The sequence below is a fragment of the Carica papaya genome, chromosome 8 (assembly GCF_054855325.1).
Source record: "Carica papaya isolate Zhongbai chromosome 8, ASM5485532v1, whole genome shotgun sequence".
In the NCBI taxonomy this organism is placed as follows: domain Eukaryota; kingdom Viridiplantae; phylum Streptophyta; class Magnoliopsida; order Brassicales; family Caricaceae; genus Carica; species Carica papaya.
In genome coordinates, this window is record NC_142316.1 from 17688806 (window position 1) to 17710521 (window position 21716).

The following is a 21716-nucleotide window of genomic DNA, read 5'->3' on the forward strand; positions in this document are numbered from 1 at the left end:
GCGTAACGTCGAAAGAATCATCTGCAAAAAAATGGGTGCAACACGAGGACTTCACAAGAAAATGGGTGAAATATAAGGACTTCGCAGGAGGTAACCCATGCTAGTACTACTCTCGCCCAAACACCCTTACCTACGGAGTTCTGATAGAATCCGTTGCATTAATGCAGGTATGATCGTACCTGTTTCATTTCGCGCTACAAATACATACACTCCTTCTCCTTTCTTCCCCCTCCCGTCATTTGTTTCCTTGTGCGTGCGCACTGCACCTCTCGTTCTCGTTCAAATATCAAGTAAAATGTCACGGCGCCGTGGCTCACATTTGCGAATAAATCTGCGGACCGTAATTAAAGTCGCGCGTAACGTTGAGCGGCACATCTGAAAAAAAGAAAAAGGGTGCAACACGAGAACTTCCCATGAGGTAACCCATCATTGTACTACTTTCGCCAAAGCACACTTAACTGCGGAGTTCTGATGGGATCCGGTGCATTTGTGCTGGTGTGACCGCACCTGTTTAATTTCGTGCTGAAAATACATACACTCCTTCTTCCCTCCCCCCCTCCCATCATTTGTTTCCTTGTGCGTTCATACTGCACCTCTCCTTCTCGTTCTAATATCGATTAAAATGCCCCTGATTCTTGACTCACATTTGCGTATAAACCAGCAGACCCTAGTTCCAGTCGCGCGTAACGTCGAATGACAAGTCTGAAAAAAAATTGGTGCGACACGAGGACTTCCCAGGAGGTCACCCATCCGAGTACTATTCTCGCCCAAGCACACTTAACTGTTGAGTTCTGATAAGATCTAGTGCATTAGTACTGGTATGATCGCACCCGTTTAATTTCGCACTGCAAATACATAAACTCCTTCTCCTTTCTTCCCCATCCCGTCATTTGTTTCCTTGTGCGTGCGCACTGCACCTCCCGTGCTCGTTCTAATATCAAGTAAAATACTACGGTGCCGTGACTCACATTTGCGAATAAACCTGAGGACCATAATTCAAGTCGCGCGTATCGTCGAAAGAATCATCTACAAAAAAATGGGTGCAACACGAGGACTTCCTAAGAAAATGGGTGAAATATAAGGACTTCGCAGGAGGTCACCCATCCTAGTGCTACTCTCGCCCAAGAACTCTTAACTTGCGGAGTTCTGATAGAACCCGTTGCATTGGTGCTGGTATGATAGCTCATGTTTCGTTCTGCGCTGCAAATACATACACTTTTTCTCCCTCCATCCCCCCTCCCTTCATTTGTTTCCTTGTGCGTGCACTCTGCATCTCTCTTTCTCATTCTAATATAAAGTAATATGCCCCGGCACCGTGACTCACCTTTGCAAATGAACCAGCGCTTTATAATTCCATTCGCGCGTAACTTTGAACAACCCATCCGAAAAAAAAATAGGTGCAACACGAGGGCTTCTCAAGTGCTGACCCATCCGAGTACTACTCTCGCCCAACCACACTTAACTGCGGAGTTCTGATGGGATCCGGAGCTTTAGTGCTGGTATGATCGCACCTGTTTAATTTCGTGCTGCAAATACATACACTCATTCTCATTTCTTCCCCCTCCCGTCATTTGTTTCCTTGTGCGTTCACACTGCACCTCTCGTTCTCGTTCTAATATCGATTAAAATGCCCCTGCTTCTTGACTCACATTTGCATATAAACCACCGGACCCTAGTTCCAGACGCGCGTAACGTCGAACGACCCGTTTGAAAAAAAATTGGTGCGACACGAGGACTTCCCAGGAGATCACCCATCCGAGTACTAATCTCGCCCAAGCAGACTTCACTGCGGAGTTCTGACGGGATCCGGTGCATTAGTGCTGGTATGATCGCACCTGTTTAATTTTGCGCTGTAAATACATAAACTCATTCTCCTTTCTTCCCCCTCCCGTCATTTGTTTCCTTGTGCGTGCGCACTGCACCTCCCATTCTCGTTCTAATATCAAGTAAAATGCTACAGCGCCGTGACTCACATTTGCGAATAAACCTGAGGACCATAATTCAAGTCGCGTGTAACGTCGAAAGAATCATCTCCAAAAAAATGGGTGCAACACGAGGACTTCACAAGAAAATGGGTGAAATATAAGGACTTCGCAAGAGGTAACCCATGCTAGTACTACTCTCGCCCAAGCACCCTTACCTACGGAGTTTTGATAGAATCCGTTGCATTAGTGCAGATACGATCGCACCTGTTTCATTTCGTGCTGAAAATACATACATTCCTTCTCCTTTCTTCCCCCTCCCGTCATTTATTTCCTTGTGCGTGCGCACTGCACCTCTCGTTCTCGTTCAAATATCTAGTAAAATGCCACGGCGCCGTGACTCACATTTGCGAATAAATCTGTGGACCATAATTAAAGTCGCGCATAACGTCGAACGGCACATCTGAAAAAAAGAAAAAGGGTGCAACACAAGAACTTCCCAGGAGGTAACCCATCATTGTACTACTTTCGCCAAAGCACACTTAACTGCGGCGTTCTGATGGGATCCGGTGCATTTGTTCTGGTGTGACCGCACCTGTTTAATTTCGTGCTTAAAATACATACACTCCTTCTTCCCTCTCCCCCTCCCATCATTTGTTTCCTTATGCGTTCACACTGCACCTCTCCTTGTCGTTCTAATATCGATTCAAATACCCCTTATTCTTGACTCACATTTGCGTATAAACCAGCGGACCATAGTTCAAGTCCCGCGTAACGTCGAACGACCCGTCTGAAAAAAAATTGGTGCAACACACGGACTTCCCAAGAGGTCACCCATCCGAGTACTACTCTCGCACAAGCACACTTAACTGCGAATTCTGATGGGATCCAGTGCATTAGTGCTGGTATGATCGAACCCGTTTAATTTTACGCTGCAAATACATAAATTCCGTCTCCTTTCTTCCCCCTCCCGTCATTTGTTTCCTTGTGCGTGCGTACTGCACCTCCCGTGCTCGTTCTAATAACAAGTAAAATACTACGGTGCCGTGACTCACATTTGCGAATAGACCTGAGGACCATAATTCAAGTCGCGCGTAACGTCGAAAAAATCATCTGCAAAAAAATGGGTGCAACACGAGAACTTCACAAGAAAATGGGTGAAATATAAGGACTTCGCAGGAGGTAACCCATGCTAGTACTACTCTCGCCCAAGCACCCTTACCTACGGAGTTCTGATAGAATCCGTTACATTAGTGATGTTATGATCGCACCTGTTTCATTTCGTGCTGAAAATACATACACTCCTTCTCCTTCCCTCCCCCTCCCATCAATTGTTTCCTTGTGCGTTCACACTGCACCTCTCCTTCTCGTTCTAATATCGATTAAAATGCCCCTGCTTCTTGATTCACATTTGCGTATAAACCAGCGGACCCTAGTTCAAGTCGCGCGTAACGTCGAACGACCCATCTGAAAATAAATTTGTGCGACACAAGGACTTCCCAGGAGGTCACCCACCCGAGTACTACTCTCGCCCAAGCACACTTAACTGCGGAATTCTGATGGGATCCGGTGCATTAGTGCTGGTATGATCGCACCATTTTAATTCTGCGCTGCAAATACATAAACTCTTTCTCCTTTCTTCCCCCTCCCGTCATTTGTTTTCTTGTGCGTGCGCACTGCACCTCCCGTGCTCGTTCTAATATTAAGTAAAATGCTATGGTGCCGTGACTCACATTTGCGAATAAACCTGAGGACCATAGTTCCAGTCGCGCGTATTGTCGAAAGAATCATCTGCAAAAAAATGGGTGCAACAAGAGGACTTCCTAAGAAAATTTGTGAAATATAAGGACTTCGAAGGAGGTCACCCATCCTAGAGCTACTCTCGCCCAAGCACCCTTAACATGCAGAGTTCTGATAGAATCCGTTGCATTGGTGCTGCTATGATTGCTCATGTTTCATTATGCGCTGCAAATACATACACTTTTTCTCCCTCCATCCCCCCTCCCGTCATTTGTTTCCTTTTGCGTGCACTCTGCATCTCTCCTTCTCGTTCTAATATCGATTAAAATGCCCCTGCTTCTTGACTCACATTTGCGTATAAACCAGTGGACCCTAGTTCCAGTCGTGCGTAATGTGGAACGAGCCGTCTGAAAAAAAAATTAGTGCGACACGAGGACTTCCGAGGAGGTCACCCATCCCAGTACTACTCTCGCCCAAGCACACTTAACTCCAGAGTTCTGACGTGATCCGATGCATTAGTGCTGGTATAATCGCACCTGTTTAATTTTGCGCTGCAAATACATAAACTCCTTCTCCTTTCTTCCCCCTGCCGTCATTTGTTTCCTTGTGCGTGCGCACTGCACCTACCGTGCTCGTTCTAATATCAAGTAAAATGCTATAGTGCCATGACTCACAATTGCGAATAAACCTGATGACCACAGTTCCAGTCGCGCGTATCGTCGAAAGAATCATCTGCAAAAAAATGGATGCAACACGAGGACTTCCTAAGAAAATGGGTGAAATATAAGGACTTCGCAGGAGGTCACCCATCCTAGTGCTACTCTCGCCCAAGCACCCTTAACTTGCGGAGTTCTGATAGAATCCGTTGCATTGGTGCTGGTATGATTGCTCATGTTTCGTTCTGCGCTGCAAATACATACACTTTTTCTCCCTCCATCCCCCCTCCCATCATTTGTTTCCTTTTGCGTGCACTCTGCATCTCTCCTTCTCGTTCTAATATCGATTAAAATGCCCCTGCTTCTTGACTCACATTTGCGTATAAACTAGCGGACCCTAGCTCCAGACGCGCGTAACGTCGAACGACCCGTCTGAAAAAAAATTGGTGCGACAGGAGGACTTCCCAAGAGGTCACCCATCCGAGTACTACTCTCGCCCAAGCACACTTAACTGCGGAGTTCTGATGGGATCCGGTGCATTAGTGCTGGTATGATCCCTCATGTTTCATTCTGCACTACAGATACATACACTTTTTCTCCTTCCATCCCCCCTCCCGTGTTGCACCAATATATGTATTTGCAGCGCAAAATTAAACAGGTGTGATCATACCAGCATTAATGCACCGGATCCCATCAGAACTCCGCAGTTAAGTGTGCTTGGGAGAGAGTAGTACTCGGATGGGTGACCTCCTGGGAAGTCCTCGTGTCGCACCAATTTATTTTCAGACGGGTCGTTCGACGTTACGCGCGACTGGAACTAGGGTCCGCTGGTTTATACGCAAATGTGAGTCAAGAAGCAGGGCCATTTTAATCGATATTAGAACGAGAAGGAGAGGTGCAGTGTGAACGCACAAGGAAACAATTGATAGGAGGGGGAGGGAAGGAGAAGGAGTGTATGTATTTTCAGCACGAAATGAAACAGGTGCGATCATACCAGTACTAATGCAACGGATTCTATCAGAACTCCGTAGGTAAGGGTGCTTGGGCGAGAGTAGTACTAGCATGGGTTACCTCCTGCGAAGTCCCTTATATTTCACCCATTTTCTTGTGAAGTCCTCGTTTTGCACCCATTTTTTTGCAGATGATTCTTTCGACGTTACTCGCGACTTGAATTATGGTCCTCAGGTTTATTCACAAATGTGAGTCACGGCGCCGTAGCATTTTACTTGATATTAAAAACGAGCACAGGAGGTGCAGTGGGCACGCACAATTAAACAAATGAAGGGAGGGGGAAGAAAGGAGAAAGAGTTTATGTATTTACAGCGCAAAATTAAATGGGTGCGATAATACCAGCACTAATGCACCGGATCCCATCAGAACTCCGCAGTTAAGTGTGCTTGGGCGAGAGTAGTACTCGGATGGGTGACCTCCTGGGAAGTCCTCATGTCGCACCAATTTTTTTTCAGACGGGTCGTTCAACGTTACGCGGGACTGGAACTAGGGTCCGCTGGTTTATACGCAAATGTGAGCCAAGAAGCAGGGGCATTTTAATCGATATTAGAACGAGAAGGAGAGGTGCAGTATGAAACATGAGCAATCATACCAGCACCAATGCAACGGATTCTATCAGAACTCAGCAAGTTAAGGGTGCTTGGGCGAGAGTAGCACTAGGATGGGTGACCTCCTGCGAAGTCCTTATATTTCACCCATTTTGTTAGGAAGTCCTCGTGTTGCACCCATTTTTTTGCAGATGATTCTTTCGACGATACGCGCGACTTGAATTATGGTCCTCAGGTTTATTCGCAAATGCGAGTCACGGCACCGTAGCATTTTACTTGATATTAGAACGAGCACGAGAGGTGCAGTGCGCACGCACAAGGAAACAAATGACGGGAGGGGGAAGAAAGAAGAAGGAGTTTATATATTTGCAGTGCGTAATTAAATGGATGCGATCATACCAGCATTAATGCACCAGATCCCATCAGAACTCCGCAGTTAAGTGTGCTTGGGCGAGATTAGTACTCGGATGGGTGACCTCCTGGGAAGTCCTCGTGTCGCAAAAATTTTTTTTCAGACGGGTCGTTCAACGTTACGCGCGACTGGAACTAGGGTCCGCTTGTTTATACGCAAATGTGAGTCAAAAAGCAGGGCATTTTAATCGATATTAGAACGAGAATGAGAGGTGCAGTGTGAACGCACAAGGAAACCATTGATGGGAGGGGGAGGGAAGGAGAATGAGTGTATGTATTTTTAGCACGAAATGAAACAGGTGCAATCATACCAGCACTAATGCAACGGATTATATCAGAACTCCGTAGGTAAGGGTGCTTGGGCGAGAGTAGTACTAGCATGGGTTACCTCCTGCGAAATCCTTATATTTCACCCATTTTCTTGTGAAATCCTCGTGTCGCACCAATTTTTTTTCAGACGGGTCGTTCGACGTTTCGCGTCTCTGGAACTAGGGTCCGCTGGTTTATACGCAAATGTGAGTCAAGAAGCAGGGGCATTTTAATCGATATTAAAACGAGAATAAGAGGTGAAGTGTGAACGCACAAGGAAACAAATGACGGGAGGGGGAAGAAAGGAGAAGGAGTGTATGTATTTGAAGCGTAAAATTAAACAGGTGCGATCATACCAGCAATAAAGCTCCGGATCCCATCAGAACTCCGCAGTTAAGTGTGCTTGGGCGAGAGTAGTACTTGGATGGGTGACCACCTGGGAAGCCCTCGTGTTGCATCAATATATTTTCGGATGGGTTGTTCGACGTTACGCGCGAATGGAATTATAAACCGCTGGTTCATTTGCAAAGGTGAGTCACGGTGCCGGGGCATATTACTTGATATTAGAACGAGAAACAGAGATGCAGAGTGCACGCACAAGGAAACAAATGACGGGAGGGGGGATGGAAGGAGACAGAGTGTATGTATTTGCAGTGCAGAATGATACATGAGGGATCATACCAGCACTAATGCAACGATTCTATCAGAACTCCGCAGTTAAGGGTGCTTGGGCGAGAAAAGTACTCGGATGGGTGACCTCCTGCGAAGTCCTTATATTTCACCCATTTTCTTGGGAGGTCCTCGTGTTGCACCCATCTTTTTGCAGATGATTCTTTCGACGTTACGCGCGAATTGATTTATGGTCCGCATGTTTATTCGCAAATGTGAGTCACGGCACCGTGGCATTTTACTTGATATTAGAACGAGAACGGGAGGTGCAGTGCGCACGCAAAAGGAAACAAATGACGGGAGGATGAAGAAAAGAGAAGGAGTGTATGTATTTGAAGCGCAAAATTAAACAAGTGGCATCATACCAGCACTAATGCACTCGATCCCATCAGAACTCTGCAGTTTAGTGTGCTTGGGCGAGAGTAGTACTCGGATGCGTGACCTCTTGGGAAGTCCTCGTATCGCAACAATTTTTTTTCGGATATGTCGTTCGACGTTACGCGCTACTGGAACTATGGTCCGCTGGTTTATACGCAAATGTGAGTCAAGAATCAAGGGCATTTTAATCGATATTAGAACGAGAAGGAGATGTGCAGTGTGAATGCACAAGGAAACAAATGATGGGAGGGGAGAGGGAAGAAGGAGTGTATGTATTTTCAGCACGAAATTAAACAGGTGCGGTCACACCAGCACAAATGCACCGGATGCCATCAGAACTCCGCAGTTAAGTGTGGTTTGGCGAAAGTAGTACAATGATGGGTTACCTCATGGGAAGTTCTCGTGTTGCAACCATTTTCTTTTTTTCAGATGTGTCGTTCTACGTTACGCGCGACTTTAATTATGGTCCGCAGATTGATTCGCAAATGTGAGTCACGGCGCCGTGGCATTTTACTTGATATTTGAACGAGAACGAGAGGTGCAGTGCGCACGCACAAGGAAACAAATGACGGGAGGGGGAAGAAAGGAGAAGGAGTTTATGTATTTGCAGCGCGAAATTAAACAGGTGCGATCATACCATCACTAATGCACCGGATCCCATCAGAACTCCGCAGTTAAGTGTGCTTGGGCGAGAGTAGTACTCGGATTAGAGACCTCTTGGGAAGTCCTCGTGTCGCACTAATTATTTTTTCAGACGGGTCGTTCGACGTTACGCGCGACTGGAACTAGGGTCCACTGGTTTATACGCAAATGTGAGTCAAGAAGAAGGGGCATTTTAATCGATATTAGAACGAGAAAGAGAGATGCAGAGTGCACGCACAAAGAAACAAATTACGGGAGGGGGAAGAAAAGAGAAGGAGTATATGTATTTGCAGCGCGAAACTAAACTGGTGCGATCATACCAGCACTAAAGCCCCGGATCCCTTCAGAACTCCGCAGTTAAGTGTGCTTGGCGAGATTAGTACTCGGATGGTTGACCTCCTGGGAAGTCCTCGTGTCGCACCAATTTTTTTTCAGACGGGTCGTTCGATGTTACGCACGTCTGGAACTAGGGTCCGCTGGTTTATACGCAAATCTGAGTCAAGAAGCAGGGGCATTTTAATCGATATTAGAACGAGAATGAGAGGTGAAGTGTGAACGCACAAGGAAACAAATGATGGGAGGGGGAAAAAATGAGAATGAGTGTATGTATTTGCAGCATGAAATTAAACAGGTCTGATCATACCAGCACTAAAGCTCCAGATCCCATTAGAACTCCGTAGTTAAGTGTGCTTGGGCGAGAGTAGTACTCGAATGGGTGACCACTTGGGAAGCCCTCGTGTTGCACCAATTTTTTTTCGGATGGGTTGTTCGACGTTACGCGTGAATGGAATTATAAATCGCTGGTTCAATTGCAAAGGTGAGTCACGGTGCCGGGTCATATTACTTGATATTAGAACGAGAAAGAGATATGCAGAGTGCACGCACAAGGAAACAAATGACGGGAGGGGGGATGGAAGGAGAAAGAGTGTATGTATTTGCAGTGCAGAATGAAACATGAGGGATCATACTAACACTAATACAACGGATTCTATCAGAACTCCGTAGGTAAGGGTGCTTGGGCGATAGTAGTGCTAGCATGGGTTACCTCCTGCGAAGTCCTTATATTTCACCCATTTTCTTGTGAAGCCCTCGTGTTGCACCCATTTTTTTGCAGATAATTCTTTCGACGTTACATGCGACTTGAATTATGGTCCTAAGGTTTATTCGCAAATGTGAGTCACGGCGCCGTGGCATTTTACTTGATATTAGAACGAGAACAGGAGGTGCAGTGCGCACGCACAAGGAAACAAATGACGGGAGGGGGAAGAAAGGGGAATGAGTTTATGTATTTGAAGCGCAAAATTAAACGGGTGCGATCATACCAGCACAAATGCACCGGATCCCATCAGAACTCCGCAGTTAAGTGTTCTTTGGCGAAAGTAGTACAATGATGGGTTACCTCGTGGGAAGTTCTCGTGTTGCACCCATTTTCTTTTTTTCAGATGTGTCGTACGACGTTACGCGCTACTTTTATTATGGTCCGGAGATTTATTCGCAAATGTGAGTCACGGTGTCGTGGCATTTTACTTGATATTTGAACGAGAACGAGAGGTGCAGTGTGCACGCACAAGGAAACAAATGACGGGAGGGGCAAGAAAGGAGAAGGAGTTTATGTATTTGCAGCGCAAAATTAAACAGGTGCGATCATACCAGCACTAATGCACCGGATCCCATCAGAACTCCGTAGTCAAGTGTGCATGGGCGAGAGTAGTACTCGGATGGGTGACCTCTTGGGAAGTCCTCGTGTCGCACTAATTTTTTTTTCAGACGGGTCGTTCGACTTTACGCGCGACTGGAACTAGGGTCCATTGGTTTATACGCAAATGTGAGTCAAGAAGCAGGGGCATTTTAATCGATATTAGAACGAGAAGGAGAGATGCAGAGTGCACGCAGAAGGAAACAAATGACGGGAGGGGGGATGGAGGGAGAAAACGTGTATGTATTTGCAGCGCAGAATGAAACATGAGCAATCATACCAGCACCAATGCAATGGATTCTATCAGAACTCCGCAAGTTAAGGGTGCTTGGGCGAGAGTAGCACTAGGATGGGTGACCTCATGCGAAGTCCTTATATTTCACCCATTTTCTTAGGAAGTCCTCGTGTTCCACCCATTTTTTTGCAGATGATTCTTTCGACGATACGCGCGACTTGAATTATGGTCCTCATGTTTATTCGCAAATGTGAGTCACGGCACCCTAGCATTTTACTTTATATTTGAAGGAGCACGGGATGTGCAGTGCGCACGCACAAGGAAACAAATGACGGGAGGGGGAAGAAAGGAGAAGGAGTTTATGTATTTGCAGTGCGGAATTAAACGGGTGCGATCATACCAGCACTAATGCACCGGATCCCATCAGAACTCCGCAGTTAAGTGTGCTTTGACGAGAGTAGTACTCGGATTGGTGATCTCCTGGGAAGTCCTCGTGTCGCACCAATTTTTTTTCCGACAGGTCGTTCGACGTTACGCGCGACTGGAACTAGGGTCCGCTGGTTTATACGCAAATGTGAGTCAAGAAGCAGGGGCATTTTAATCGATATTAGAACGAGAAGGAGAGGTGCAGTGTGAACGCACAAGGAACAATTGATGGGAGGGGGAAGGAAGGAGAATGAGTGTATATATTTTCAGCAAGAAATGAAACAGGTGCGATCTTACCAGCACTAATGCAACGGATTCTATCAGAACTCCGTAGGTAAGGGTGCTTGGGCGAGAGTAGTACTAGCATGGGTTACCTCCTGCGAAGTCCTTATATTTCACCCATTTTCTTGGGAGGTCCTCGTGGTGCACCCATCTTTTTGCAGATGATTCTTTCGACGTTACGCGCGACTTGATTTATGGTCCGCAGGTTTATTCGCAAATGTGAGTCACGGCACCGTGGCATTTTACTTGATATTAGAACGAGTACAAGAGGTGCAGTGCGCACCCACAAGGAAACAAATGACGGGAGGAGGAAGAAAAGAGAAGGAGTGTATATATTTGAAGCGCAAAATTATACAAGTTGCATCATGCCAGCACTAATGCACTGGATCCCATCAGAACTCTGCAGTTAAGTGTGCTTGGGAGAGTAGTGCTCGGATGGGTGACCTCTTAGGAAGTCCTCGTATCGCAACAATTTTTTTTCAGATGGGTCGTTCGACGTTACGTGCGATTGGAACTATGGTCCGCTGGTTTATACGCAAATGTGAGTCAAGAAAAAGGGGCATTTTAATCGATATTAGAACGAGAAAAAGAGGTGCAGTGTGAACGCACAAGGAAACAAATGATGGGAGGGGGGAGGGAAGAAGGAGTGTATGTATTTTCAGCACGAAATTAAAGAGGTGCGGTCACACCAGCACAAATGCACCGGATCCCTTCAGAACTCCACAGTTAAGTGTGCTTTGGCAAAAGTAGTACAATGATGGGTTACCTCCTGGAAAGTTCTCGTGTTGCACCAATTTTTTTTTTTTTCAGATGTGCCGTTCGACGTTACGTGCGACTTTAAATATGGTCCGCAGATTTATTCGCAAATGTTAGTCACGGCGCCGTGGCATTTTACTTGATATTTGAACGAGAACGGGAGGTGCAGTGCGCACGCACAAGGAAACAAATGACGGGAGGAGGAAGAAAAGGGAAGAAGTGTATGTATTTGAAGCGCAAAATTAAACAAGTGGCATCATACCAGCACTAATGCATTGGATCCCGTCAGAATTCTGCAGTTAAGTGTGCTTGGGCGAGAGTAGTGCCTGGATGGGTGACCTCTTGGGAAGTCCTCGTATCGCAACAATTTTTTTTCAGATGGGTCGTTCGACATTACGCGCGACTGGAACTATGATCCGCTGGTTTATACGCAAATGTGAGTCAAGAATTTGGGGCATTTTAATCGATATTAGAACGAGAAGGAGAGGTGCAGTGTGAACGCACAAGGAAACAAATGATGGGAGGGGGGATGGAAGAAGGAGTGTATGTATTTTCAGAACAAAATTAAACAGGTGTGGTCAAACCAGCACAAATGCACCGGATCCCATCAGAACTCCGCAGTTAAGTGTGCTTTGGCGAAAGTAGAACAATGATGGGTTACCTCATGGGAAGTTCTCGTGTTGCACCCATTTTTTTTTTCAGATGTGCCGTTCGACGTTACGCGCGACTTTAATTATGGTCCGCAGATTTATTCGCAAATGTGAGTCATGGCGCCGTGGCATTTTACTTGATATTTGAACGAGAACTAGAGGTGCAGTGCGCATGCACAAGGAAACAAATGACGGGAGGGGGAAGAAAGGGGAATGAGTTTATGTATTTGCAGCGCGAAATTAAACAGGTGCGATCATACTAGCACTAATGCACCTGATCCCATCAGAACTCCGCAGTGAAGTGTGCTTGGGCGAGATTAGTACTCGGATGGGTGACCTCCTAGGAAGTCCTCGTGTCGCACCAATTTTTTTTCAGACGGGTCGTTTGATGTTACGCGCGTTTGGAACTAGGGTCCGCTGGTTTATACGCAAATGTGAGTCAAGAAGCAGGGGCATTTCAATCGATATTAGAACGAGAATGAGAGGTGAAGTGTGAACGCACAAGGAAACAAATGACGGGAGGGGGAAGAAAGGAGAAGGAGTGTATGTATTTGCAGCGCGAAATTAAACAGGTTCGATCATACCAGCACTAATGCAACGGATTCTATCAGAACTCTGCAGCTAAGTGTGCTTGGGCGAGAGTAGCACTCGGATGGGTGACCACTTGGGAAGCCCTCGTGTTGCACCAATTTTTTTTCGGATGGGTTGTTCGACGTTACGCGCGAATAGAATTATAAACCGCTGGATCATTTGCAAAGGTGAGTCACGGTTCCGGGGCATATTACTTGATATTAGAACGAGAAAAAGAGATGCAGAGTGCACGCACAAGGAAACAAATGACGGGAGGGGGGATGGGAGGAGAAAGAGTGTATGTATTTGCAGTGCAGAATGAAACATGAGGGATCATACCAGCACTAATGCAACGGATTCTATCAGAACTCCGCAGTTAAGGGTGCTTGGGCGAGAAATGTACTCGGATGGGTGACGTCCTTCGAAGTCCTTATATTTCACCCATTTTCTTGGGAGGTCCTCGTGTTGCACCCATCTTTTTGCATATGATTCTTTCGACGTTACACGCGACTTGATTTATGGTCCGTAGGTTTATTCACAAATGTGAGTCACGGCGCCGTTGCATTTTACTTGATATTAGAACGAGTACAGGAGGTGCAGTGCGCACGCACAAGGAAACAAATGACGGGATGAGGAAGAAAAGAGAAGGAGTGTATGTATTTGAAGCACAAAATTAAACAAGTGGCATCATACCAGCACTAATGCACTGGATCCCATCAGAAATCTGCAGTTAACTGTGCTTGGTCGAGAGTAGTACTCGGATGGGTGACCTCTTTGGAAGTCCTCGTATCGCAACAATTTTTTTTCAGATGGGTCGTTCGACGTTACGCGCGACTGGAACTATGGTCCGCTGGTTTATACGCAAATGTGAGTCAAGAATCAGGGGCATTTTAATCGATATTAGAACGAGAAGGAGAGGTGCAGTGTGAACCCACAAGGAAACAAATGATGGGAGGGGGGGAGGGAAGAAGGAGTGTATGTATTTTCAGCACGAAATTACACATGTGCGGTCACACCAGCACAAATGCACCGGATCCCATCAGAACTCCGCAGTTATGTGTGCTTTGGGGAAAGTAGTACAATGATGGGTTAACTCCTGGGAAGTTCTCGTGTTGCTCCCATTTTCTTTTTTTCAGATGTGTCGTTCGACGTTGCGCGCGACTTTAATTATGGTCCGCAGATTTATTCGCAAATGTGAGTCACGGCACCGTGGCATTTTACTTGATATTTGAACGAGAAAGAGAGGTACAGTGCGCACGCACAAGGAAACAAATGACGGGAGGGGGAAGAAAGGGGAAGGAATTTATGTATTTGCAGCGCAAAATTAAACAGGTGCGATCATACCAGCACTAATGCATCGGATCACATCAGAACTCCGCAGTTAAGTGTGCTTGGGCGAGAGTAGTACTCGAATGGGTGACCTCTTGGGAAGTCGTTGTGTCGCACTAATTTTTTTTTTAGACGGGTCGTTTGACGTTACGCGTGACTGGAACGAGGGTCCACTGATTTATACGCAAATGTGCATCAAGAAGCAGGGGCATTTTAATCGTTATTAGAACGAGAAGGAGAGATGCAGAGTGCACGCAGAAGGAAACAAATGACGGGAGGGGGGATGGAGGGAGAAAATGTGTATGTATTTGCAGTGCAGAATGAAACATGAGCAATCATACCAGCACCAATGCAACGGATTCTATCAGAACTCCACAAGTTAAGGGTGCTTGGGCGAGAGTAGCACTAGGATGGGTGACCTCATGCGAAGTCCTTATATTTCACCCATTTTCTCAGGAAGTCCTCGTGTTGCACCCATTTTTTTGTAAATGATTCTTTCGACGATACGCGCGACTTGAATTATGGTCCTCAAGTTTATTCGCAAATGTGAGTCACAGCACCGTAGCATTTTACTTGATATTAGAACGAGCACGGGAGGTGTCGTGCGCACGCACAAGGAAACAAATGACGGGAGGGAGAAGAAAGGAGAAGGAGTGTATGTATTTGCAGCGCGAAATGAAACAGGTGCGATCATACCAGCACTAATGCACTGGGAAGTCCTTGTGTCGCACCAATTTTTTTTCAGACGAGTCGTTCGACGTTACGCGCGACTGGAACTGGGGTCCGCTGGTTTATACGCAATTGTGAGTCAAGAAGCAGGGGTATTTTAATCGATATTAGAACGAGAAGGAGAGGTGCAGTGTGAACGCACAAGGAAACAATTGAGGGGAGGGGGAGGGAAGGAGAAGGAGTGTATGTATTTTCAGCACGAAATGAAACAGGTGCGATCATACAAGCACAAATGCATCGGATCCCATCAGAACTCCGCAGTTTAGTGTGCTTGGGCGAGAGTAGTACTCGGATGGGTGACCTCCTGGGAAGTCCTCATGTCGCACTAATTTTTTTTTTAGACGGGTCATTCGACGTTACGCGCGACTGGAACGAGGGTCCACTGGTTTATACGCAAATGTGAGTCAAGAAACAGGGGCATTTTAATTGATATTAGAACGAGAAAGAGAGATGCAGAGTGCACGCACAAGGAAATAAATGACGGGAGGGGGGATGGGAGGAGAAAGAGTGTATGTATTTGCAGTGCAGAATGAAACATGAGGGATCATACCAGCACCAATGCAACGGATTCTATCAGAACTCCGCAGTTAAGGGTGCTTGGACGAGAAAAGTACTCGGTTGGGTGACCTCCTGCGAAGTCCCTATATTTCACCCATTTTCTTAGGAGGTCCTCGTGTTGCACCCATCTTTTTGCAGATGATTCTTTCGAAGTTACGCGCGACTTGATTTATGGTCCGCAGGTTTATTCGCAAATATGAGTCACGGCACCGTAGCATTTTACTTGATATTAGAACGAGCACGGAAGGTGCAGTGCGCATGCACAAGGAAACAAATGACGGGAGGGGGACGAAAGGAGAAGGAGTTTATGTATTTGCAGCGCAGAATTAAACGGGTGCGATCATACCAGCACAAATGCACCGGATCCCATCAGAACTCCGCAGTTAAGTGTGCTATGGCGAAAGTAGTACAATGATGGGTTACCTCCTGGGAAGTTCTCGTGTTACACCCATTGTTTTTTTCAGATGTGCCGTTCGACGTTACGCGCTACTTTTATTATGGTCCGGAGATTTATTCGCAAATGTGAGTCACGGTGTCGTGGCATTTTACTTGATATTTGAACGAGAACGAGAGGTGCAGTGCGCACGCACAAGGAAACAAATGACGGGAGGGGGAAGAAAGGAGAAGGAGTTTATGTATTTGCAGCGCGAAATTAAACAGTTTCGATCATACCAGCACTAATGCACTGGATCCCATCAGAACTCCGCAGTTAAGTGTGCTTGGGCGAGAGTAGTACTCGGATAGGTGACCTCCGGGGAAGTCCTCTTGTTGAACTAATTTTTTTTTTCAGACGGGTCGTTCGACGTTACGCGCGACTGGAACTAGGGTCCACTGGTTTATACGCAAATGTGAGTCAAGAAGCAGGGGCATTTTAATCAATATTAGAACGAGAAAGAGAGATGCAGAGTGCACGCGCAAGGAAACAAATGACGGGAGGGGGGATGGAGGGAGAAAAAGTGTATGTATTTGCAGCGCAGAATGAAACATGAGCAATCATACCAGCACCAATGCAACGGATTCTATCAGAACTTCGCAAGTTAAGGGTGCTTGGGCGAGAGAAGCACTAGGATGGGTGACCTCCTGCGAAGTCCTTATATTTCACCCATTTTGTTAGGAAGTCCTCGTGTTGCACCCATTTTTTTGCAGATGATTCTTTCGACGATACGCGCGACTTGAATTACGGTCCTCAGGTTTATTCGCAAATGTGAGTCACGTCACCGTAGCAATTTACTTGATATTAGAACGAGCACGGAAGGTGCAGTGCGCACGCACAAGGAAACAAATGGCGGGAGGGGGAAGAAAGGGGAAGGAGTTTATGTATTTGCAGCGCGAAGTTGAACGGGTGCGATCATACCACCACTAATGCACCGGATCCCATCAGAACTCCAGAGTTAAGTGTGCTTGGGTGAGAGTAGTACTCGGATAGGTGACCTCCTGAGAAGTCCTCGTGTCGCAACAATTTTTTTTTCAGACGGGTCGTTCGACGTTACGCTCGACTGGAACTAGGGTCCGCTGGTTTATACGCAAATGTGAGTCAAGAAGCAGGGGCATTTTAATCGATATTAGAACGAGAATGAGAGGTGCAGTGTGAATGCACAAGGAAACAATTGACGGGAGGGGGAAGAAAAGAGAAGGAGTGTATTTATTTGCAGCGCGAAATTAAACAGGTGCGATCATACCAGCATTAAAGCCCCGGATCCCATCAGAACTCCGCAGTTAAGTGTTCTTGGGCGAGAGTCGTACTCAGATGGGTGACCACTTGGGAAGCCCTCGTGTTGCACCTATTTTTTTTCGGATGGGTTGTTCGACGTTACGCGCGAATGGAATTATAAACCGCTGGTTCATTTGCAAAGGTGAGTCACGGTGCCAGGGCATATTACTTGATATTAGAACGAGTACGGGAGGTGCAGTGCGCACGAAGAAGGAAACAAATGACGCGGAGAGGAAGAAAAGAGAAGGAGTGTATGTATTTGAAGCGCAAAATTAAACAAGTGGCATCATACCAGCACTAATGCACTGGATCCCATCAGAACTCTGCAGTTAAGTGTGCTTGGGCGAGAGTAGTACTCGGATGGATGACCTCTTGGGAAGTCCTCGTATCGCAACAATTTTTTTTCAGATGGGTCATTCGACGTTACGCGCGACTGGAACGAGGGTCCACTGGTTTATACGCAAATGTGAGTCAAGAAGCAGGGGCATTTTAATCGTTATTAGAACGAGAAGGAGAGATGCAGAATGCACGCAGAAGGAAACAAATGACGGGAGGTGGGATGGAGGGAGAAAATGTGTATGTATTTGCAGCGCAGAATGAAACATGAGCAATCATACCAGCACCAATGCAACGGATTCTATCAGAACTCCACAAGTTAAGGGTGCTTGGGCGAGAGTAGCACTAGGATGGGTGACCTCATGCGAAGTCCTTATATTTCACCCATTTTCTCAGGAAGTCCTCGTGTTGCACCCATTTTTTTGCAGATGATTCTTTCGACGATACGCGTGACTTGAATTATGGTCCTCAGGTTTATTCGCAAATGTGAGTCACGGCACCGTAGCATTTTACTTGATATTAGAACGAGCACGGGAGGTGCAGTGCGCACGCACAAGGAAGCAAATAACAGGAGGGGGAAGAAAGGGGAAGGAGTTTATGTATTTGCAGCGCGAAATTAAACGGGTGCGATCATACCACCACTAATGCACCGGATACCATCAGAACTCCGCAGTTAAGTGTGCTTGGGCGAGAGTAGTACTCGGATGGGTGACCTCCTGGGAAGTCCTCGTGTCGCAACAATTTTTTTTCAAACGGGTCGTTCGACGTTACGCGCGACTGGAACTAGGGTCCGCTGGTTTATACGCAAATGTGAGTCAAGAAGCAGGGGCATTTTAATCGATATTAGAACGAGAATGAGAGGTGCATTGTGAATGCACAAGGAAACAATTGACGGGAGGGGGAAGAAAGGAGAAGGAGTGTATGTATTTGCAGCGCGAAATTAAACAGGTGCGATCATACCAGCACTAATGCAACGGATTCTATCAGAACTCCGCAGTTAAGGGTGCTTGGGCGAGAAAAGTACTCGTATGGGTGACCTCCTGCGAAGTCCTTATATTTCACCCATTTTCTTAGGAAGTACTCGTGTTGCACCCATTCTTTTGCAGATGATTCTTTCGACGATACGCGCAACTTGAATTATGGTCCTCAGGTTTATTCGCAAATGTGAGTCACGGCACCGTAGTATTTTACTTGATATTAGAACGAGCACGGGAGGTGCAGTGCGCACGCACAAGGAAACAAATGACGGGAGGGGAAAGAAAGGAGACGGAGTTTATGTATTTGCAGCGCGGAATTAAACGGGTGCGATCATACCAGCACTAATGAACTGGATCCCATCAGAACTCTGCAGTTAAGTGTGCTTGGGCGTGAGTAGTACTCGGATGCGTGACCTCTTGGGAAGTCCTCGTGTCGCACTAATTTTTTTTTCAGACGAGTCGTTCGACGTTACGCGTGACTGGAACTATGGTCCGCTGGTTTATACGCAAATGTGAGTCCAGAATTAGGGGCATTTTAATCGATATTAGAACGAGAAGGAGAGGTGCAGTGTGAACGCACAAGGAAACATATGATGGGAGGGGGGGAGGGAAGAAGGAATGTATGTATTTTCAGCACGAAATTAAACAGGTGCGGTCACACCAGCACAAATGCACCGGATCCCATCAAAACTCCGCAGTTAAGTGTGCTTTGGCGAAAGTAGTACAATGATGGGTTACCTCCTGGGAAGTTCTCGTGTTGCACCCATTTTCTTTTTTTCAGATGTGCCGTTCGACGTTACGCGCGACTTTAATTATGGTCCGCAGATTTATTCGCAAATGTGAGTCACGGTGCCGTGGCATTTTACTTGATATTTGAACGACAACGAGAGGTGCAGTGCGCACGCACAAGGAAACAAATGACGGGAGGGGGAAGAAAGGAGAAGGAGTTTATGTATTTGCAGCGCAAAATTAAACAGGTGCGATCATACCAGCACTAATGCACCGGATCCCATCAGAACTCCGCAGTTAAGTGTTCTTGGGCGAGAGTAGTACTCGGATGGGTGACCTCCTGGGAAGTCCTCGTGTCTCACCAATTTTTTTTCAGACGGGTCGTTCGACGTTACGCGCGTCTTGAACTAGGGTCCGCTGGTTTATACGCAAATGTGAGTCAAGAAGCAGGGGCATTTTAATCGATATTAGAACGAGAATGAGAGGTGAAGTTTGAACGCACAAGGAAACAAATGACAAGAGGGGGAAGAAAGGAGAAGGAGTGTATGTATTTGCAGCGCGAAAGTAAACAGGTGCGATCATACCAGCACTAATGCTCGTTCTAATATCAAGTAATATGCCCCGGCACCGTGACACACCTTTGCAAATGAACCAACGATTTATAATTCCATTCGCGCGTAACGACGAACAACCCATCCGAAAAAAAATAGGTGCAACACGAGGGAAGTCCTCGTGTCTCACCAATTTTTTTTCAGACGGGTCGTTCGACGTTACGCGCGTCTTGAACTAGGGTTCGCTGGTTTATACGCAAATGTGAGTCAAGAAGCAGGGGCATTTTAATCGATATTAGAACGAGAATGAGAGGTGAAGTTTGAACGCACAAGGAAACAAATGACAGGAGGGGGAAGAAAGGAGAAGGAGTGTATGTATTTGCAGCGCGAAAGTAAACAGGTGCGATCATACCAGCACTAATGCACCGGATCCCATCAGAACTCCGCAGTTAAGTGTGCTTGGGCGAGAGTAGTACTCGGATGGGTGACCTCCTGGGAAGTCCTCGTGTCGCACAAATTTCTTTTCAGATGGGTTGTTCGACGTTACGCGGGTCTGGAACTAGGGTCCGCTGGTTTATACGCAAATGTGAGTCAAGAAGCTGGGGCATTTTAATCGATATTAGAACGAGAATGAGAGGTGAAGTGTGAACCCATAAGGAAACAAATGACGGGAGGGGGAAGAAAAGAGAAGGAGTGTTTGTATTTGGAGCGCGAAATTAAACAGGTGCAATCATACCAGCACTAAAGCTCCGGATCCCATCAGAACTTCGCAGTAAAGTGTTATTGGGCGAGAGTAGTACTCGGATGGGTGACCACTTGGGAAGCCCTCGTGTTGCACCTATTTTTTTTCGGATGGGTTGTTCGTCGTTACGCGCGAATGGAATTATAAACCGTTGGTTCATTTGCAAAGGTGTGTCACGGTGCCGGGGCATATTACTTGATATTAGAACGAGAAAGAGAGATGCAGAGTGCACGCACAAGGAAACAAATGACGGGAGGGGGGATGGAAGAAGAAAGAGTGTATGTATTTGCAGTGTAGAATGAAACATGAGGGATCATACCAGCACTAATACAACGGATTCTATCAGAACTCAGCAGTTAAGGGTGCTTGGGCGAGAAAAGTACTCGAATGGGTGACCTCTTGCAAAGTCTTTATATTTCACCCATTTTCTTGGGAGGTCCTCGTGTTGCACCCATCTTTTTCCAGATGATTCTTTCGACGTTACGCGCGACTTGATTTATGGTCAGCAGATTTATTCGCAAATGTGAATCACGGCGCCATGGCATTTTACTTGATATTAAAAAGAGTACGGGAGGTGCAGTGCGCACGCACAAGGAAACAAATGACGGGAGGTGGAATAAAAGAGAGGGAGTGTATGTATTGGAAGCGCAAAATTAAATAAGTGGCATCATACCAGCACTTATGCACTGGATCCCATCAGAACTCTACAGTTAAGCGTGCTTGGGCGAGAGTAGTACTCGGATGGGTGACCTCTTGGGAAGTCCTCATATTGCAACAATTTTTTTTCAGATGGGTCGTTCGACGTTACGCGCGACTGGAACTATGGTCCGCTGGTTTATACGCAATTGTGAGTCAAGAAGCAGGGGCATTTTAATCGATATTAGAACGAGAAGGAGAGGTGCAGTGTGAACGCACAAGGAAACAATTGATGGGAGGGGGAGGGAAGGAGAAGGAGTGTATGTATTTTCAGCACGAAATGAAACAGGTGCGATCATACCAGCACTAATGCAACGGATTCTATCAGAACTCCGTAGGTAAGGGTGCTTGGGCGAGAGTAGTACTAGCATGGGTTACCTCCTGGGAGGTTCTCGTGTTGCACCCATTTTCTTTTTTTCAGATGTGCCGTTCGATGTTACGCGCGACTTTAATTATG

At 46.5% G+C, this 21716-nt stretch overlaps 4 non-coding genes and 36 pseudogenes across 4 annotated transcripts; 31 read left to right on the forward strand and 9 right to left on the reverse strand.

Annotated features, from left to right (window-relative positions):
* Positions 1-390: 390 nt before the first annotated feature.
* LOC148246069 (5S ribosomal RNA) lies at positions 391-509 on the reverse strand (annotated as a pseudogene).
* Positions 510-713: 204 nt separating this feature from the next.
* On the reverse strand, positions 714-832 carry LOC148246070 (5S ribosomal RNA; annotated as a pseudogene).
* A 562-nt stretch (positions 833-1394) lies between these two features.
* On the reverse strand, positions 1395-1513 carry LOC148246071 (5S ribosomal RNA; annotated as a pseudogene).
* Positions 1514-1718: 205 nt separating this feature from the next.
* On the reverse strand, positions 1719-1837 carry LOC148246072 (5S ribosomal RNA; annotated as a pseudogene).
* Positions 1838-2400: 563 nt separating this feature from the next.
* LOC148246073 (5S ribosomal RNA) lies at positions 2401-2519 on the reverse strand (annotated as a pseudogene).
* Positions 2520-2723: 204 nt separating this feature from the next.
* On the reverse strand, positions 2724-2841 carry LOC148246074 (5S ribosomal RNA; annotated as a pseudogene).
* Positions 2842-3400: 559 nt separating this feature from the next.
* On the reverse strand, positions 3401-3519 carry LOC148246075 (5S ribosomal RNA). The gene has a single exon (XR_015814810.1). It is a non-coding gene; the product is annotated as a 5S ribosomal RNA (ribosomal RNA).
* Positions 3520-4081: 562 nt separating this feature from the next.
* Positions 4082-4200, reverse strand: LOC148246076 (5S ribosomal RNA; annotated as a pseudogene).
* A 561-nt stretch (positions 4201-4761) lies between these two features.
* On the reverse strand, positions 4762-4880 carry LOC148246077 (5S ribosomal RNA; annotated as a pseudogene).
* Positions 4881-4974: 94 nt separating this feature from the next.
* Positions 4975-5093, forward strand: LOC148246078 (5S ribosomal RNA; annotated as a pseudogene).
* A 561-nt stretch (positions 5094-5654) lies between these two features.
* LOC148246079 (5S ribosomal RNA) lies at positions 5655-5773 on the forward strand (annotated as a pseudogene).
* Positions 5774-6262: 489 nt separating this feature from the next.
* LOC148246080 (5S ribosomal RNA) lies at positions 6263-6381 on the forward strand (annotated as a pseudogene).
* Positions 6382-6939: 558 nt separating this feature from the next.
* LOC148246081 (5S ribosomal RNA) lies at positions 6940-7058 on the forward strand. The gene has a single exon (XR_015815265.1). It is a non-coding gene; the product is annotated as a 5S ribosomal RNA (ribosomal RNA).
* An 881-nt stretch (positions 7059-7939) lies between these two features.
* Positions 7940-8058, forward strand: LOC148246082 (5S ribosomal RNA; annotated as a pseudogene).
* A 209-nt stretch (positions 8059-8267) lies between these two features.
* LOC148246083 (5S ribosomal RNA) lies at positions 8268-8386 on the forward strand (annotated as a pseudogene).
* Positions 8387-8592: 206 nt separating this feature from the next.
* On the forward strand, positions 8593-8710 carry LOC148246084 (5S ribosomal RNA; annotated as a pseudogene).
* Positions 8711-8915: 205 nt separating this feature from the next.
* Positions 8916-9034, forward strand: LOC148246085 (5S ribosomal RNA; annotated as a pseudogene).
* Positions 9035-9594: 560 nt separating this feature from the next.
* Positions 9595-9713, forward strand: LOC148246086 (5S ribosomal RNA; annotated as a pseudogene).
* A 209-nt stretch (positions 9714-9922) lies between these two features.
* Positions 9923-10041, forward strand: LOC148246087 (5S ribosomal RNA). Its single transcript, XR_015814726.1, has one exon. It is a non-coding gene; the product is annotated as a 5S ribosomal RNA (ribosomal RNA).
* A 562-nt stretch (positions 10042-10603) lies between these two features.
* LOC148246088 (5S ribosomal RNA) lies at positions 10604-10722 on the forward strand (annotated as a pseudogene).
* Positions 10723-11600: 878 nt separating this feature from the next.
* LOC148246089 (5S ribosomal RNA) lies at positions 11601-11719 on the forward strand (annotated as a pseudogene).
* A 532-nt stretch (positions 11720-12251) lies between these two features.
* Positions 12252-12370, forward strand: LOC148246090 (5S ribosomal RNA; annotated as a pseudogene).
* A 207-nt stretch (positions 12371-12577) lies between these two features.
* On the forward strand, positions 12578-12696 carry LOC148246091 (5S ribosomal RNA; annotated as a pseudogene).
* Positions 12697-12901: 205 nt separating this feature from the next.
* Positions 12902-13020, forward strand: LOC148246092 (5S ribosomal RNA; annotated as a pseudogene).
* Positions 13021-14231: 1211 nt separating this feature from the next.
* On the forward strand, positions 14232-14350 carry LOC148246093 (5S ribosomal RNA; annotated as a pseudogene).
* An 819-nt stretch (positions 14351-15169) lies between these two features.
* On the forward strand, positions 15170-15288 carry LOC148246094 (5S ribosomal RNA; annotated as a pseudogene).
* A 561-nt stretch (positions 15289-15849) lies between these two features.
* On the forward strand, positions 15850-15968 carry LOC148246095 (5S ribosomal RNA; annotated as a pseudogene).
* A 207-nt stretch (positions 15969-16175) lies between these two features.
* On the forward strand, positions 16176-16294 carry LOC148246096 (5S ribosomal RNA; annotated as a pseudogene).
* A 563-nt stretch (positions 16295-16857) lies between these two features.
* Positions 16858-16976, forward strand: LOC148246097 (5S ribosomal RNA; annotated as a pseudogene).
* Positions 16977-17182: 206 nt separating this feature from the next.
* On the forward strand, positions 17183-17301 carry LOC148246098 (5S ribosomal RNA; annotated as a pseudogene).
* A 206-nt stretch (positions 17302-17507) lies between these two features.
* LOC148246099 (5S ribosomal RNA) lies at positions 17508-17625 on the forward strand (annotated as a pseudogene).
* A 561-nt stretch (positions 17626-18186) lies between these two features.
* Positions 18187-18305, forward strand: LOC148246100 (5S ribosomal RNA; annotated as a pseudogene).
* Positions 18306-18510: 205 nt separating this feature from the next.
* On the forward strand, positions 18511-18629 carry LOC148246101 (5S ribosomal RNA; annotated as a pseudogene).
* Positions 18630-18864: 235 nt separating this feature from the next.
* LOC148246102 (5S ribosomal RNA) lies at positions 18865-18983 on the forward strand (annotated as a pseudogene).
* A 205-nt stretch (positions 18984-19188) lies between these two features.
* On the forward strand, positions 19189-19307 carry LOC148246103 (5S ribosomal RNA; annotated as a pseudogene).
* A 209-nt stretch (positions 19308-19516) lies between these two features.
* On the forward strand, positions 19517-19635 carry LOC148246104 (5S ribosomal RNA; annotated as a pseudogene).
* A 584-nt stretch (positions 19636-20219) lies between these two features.
* Positions 20220-20338, forward strand: LOC148246105 (5S ribosomal RNA). Its single transcript, XR_015816032.1, has one exon. It is a non-coding gene; the product is annotated as a 5S ribosomal RNA (ribosomal RNA).
* A 205-nt stretch (positions 20339-20543) lies between these two features.
* LOC148246106 (5S ribosomal RNA) lies at positions 20544-20662 on the forward strand (annotated as a pseudogene).
* Positions 20663-21223: 561 nt separating this feature from the next.
* LOC148246107 (5S ribosomal RNA) lies at positions 21224-21341 on the forward strand (annotated as a pseudogene).
* A 205-nt stretch (positions 21342-21546) lies between these two features.
* LOC148246108 (5S ribosomal RNA) lies at positions 21547-21665 on the forward strand (annotated as a pseudogene).
* Positions 21666-21716: the final 51 nt, after the last annotated feature.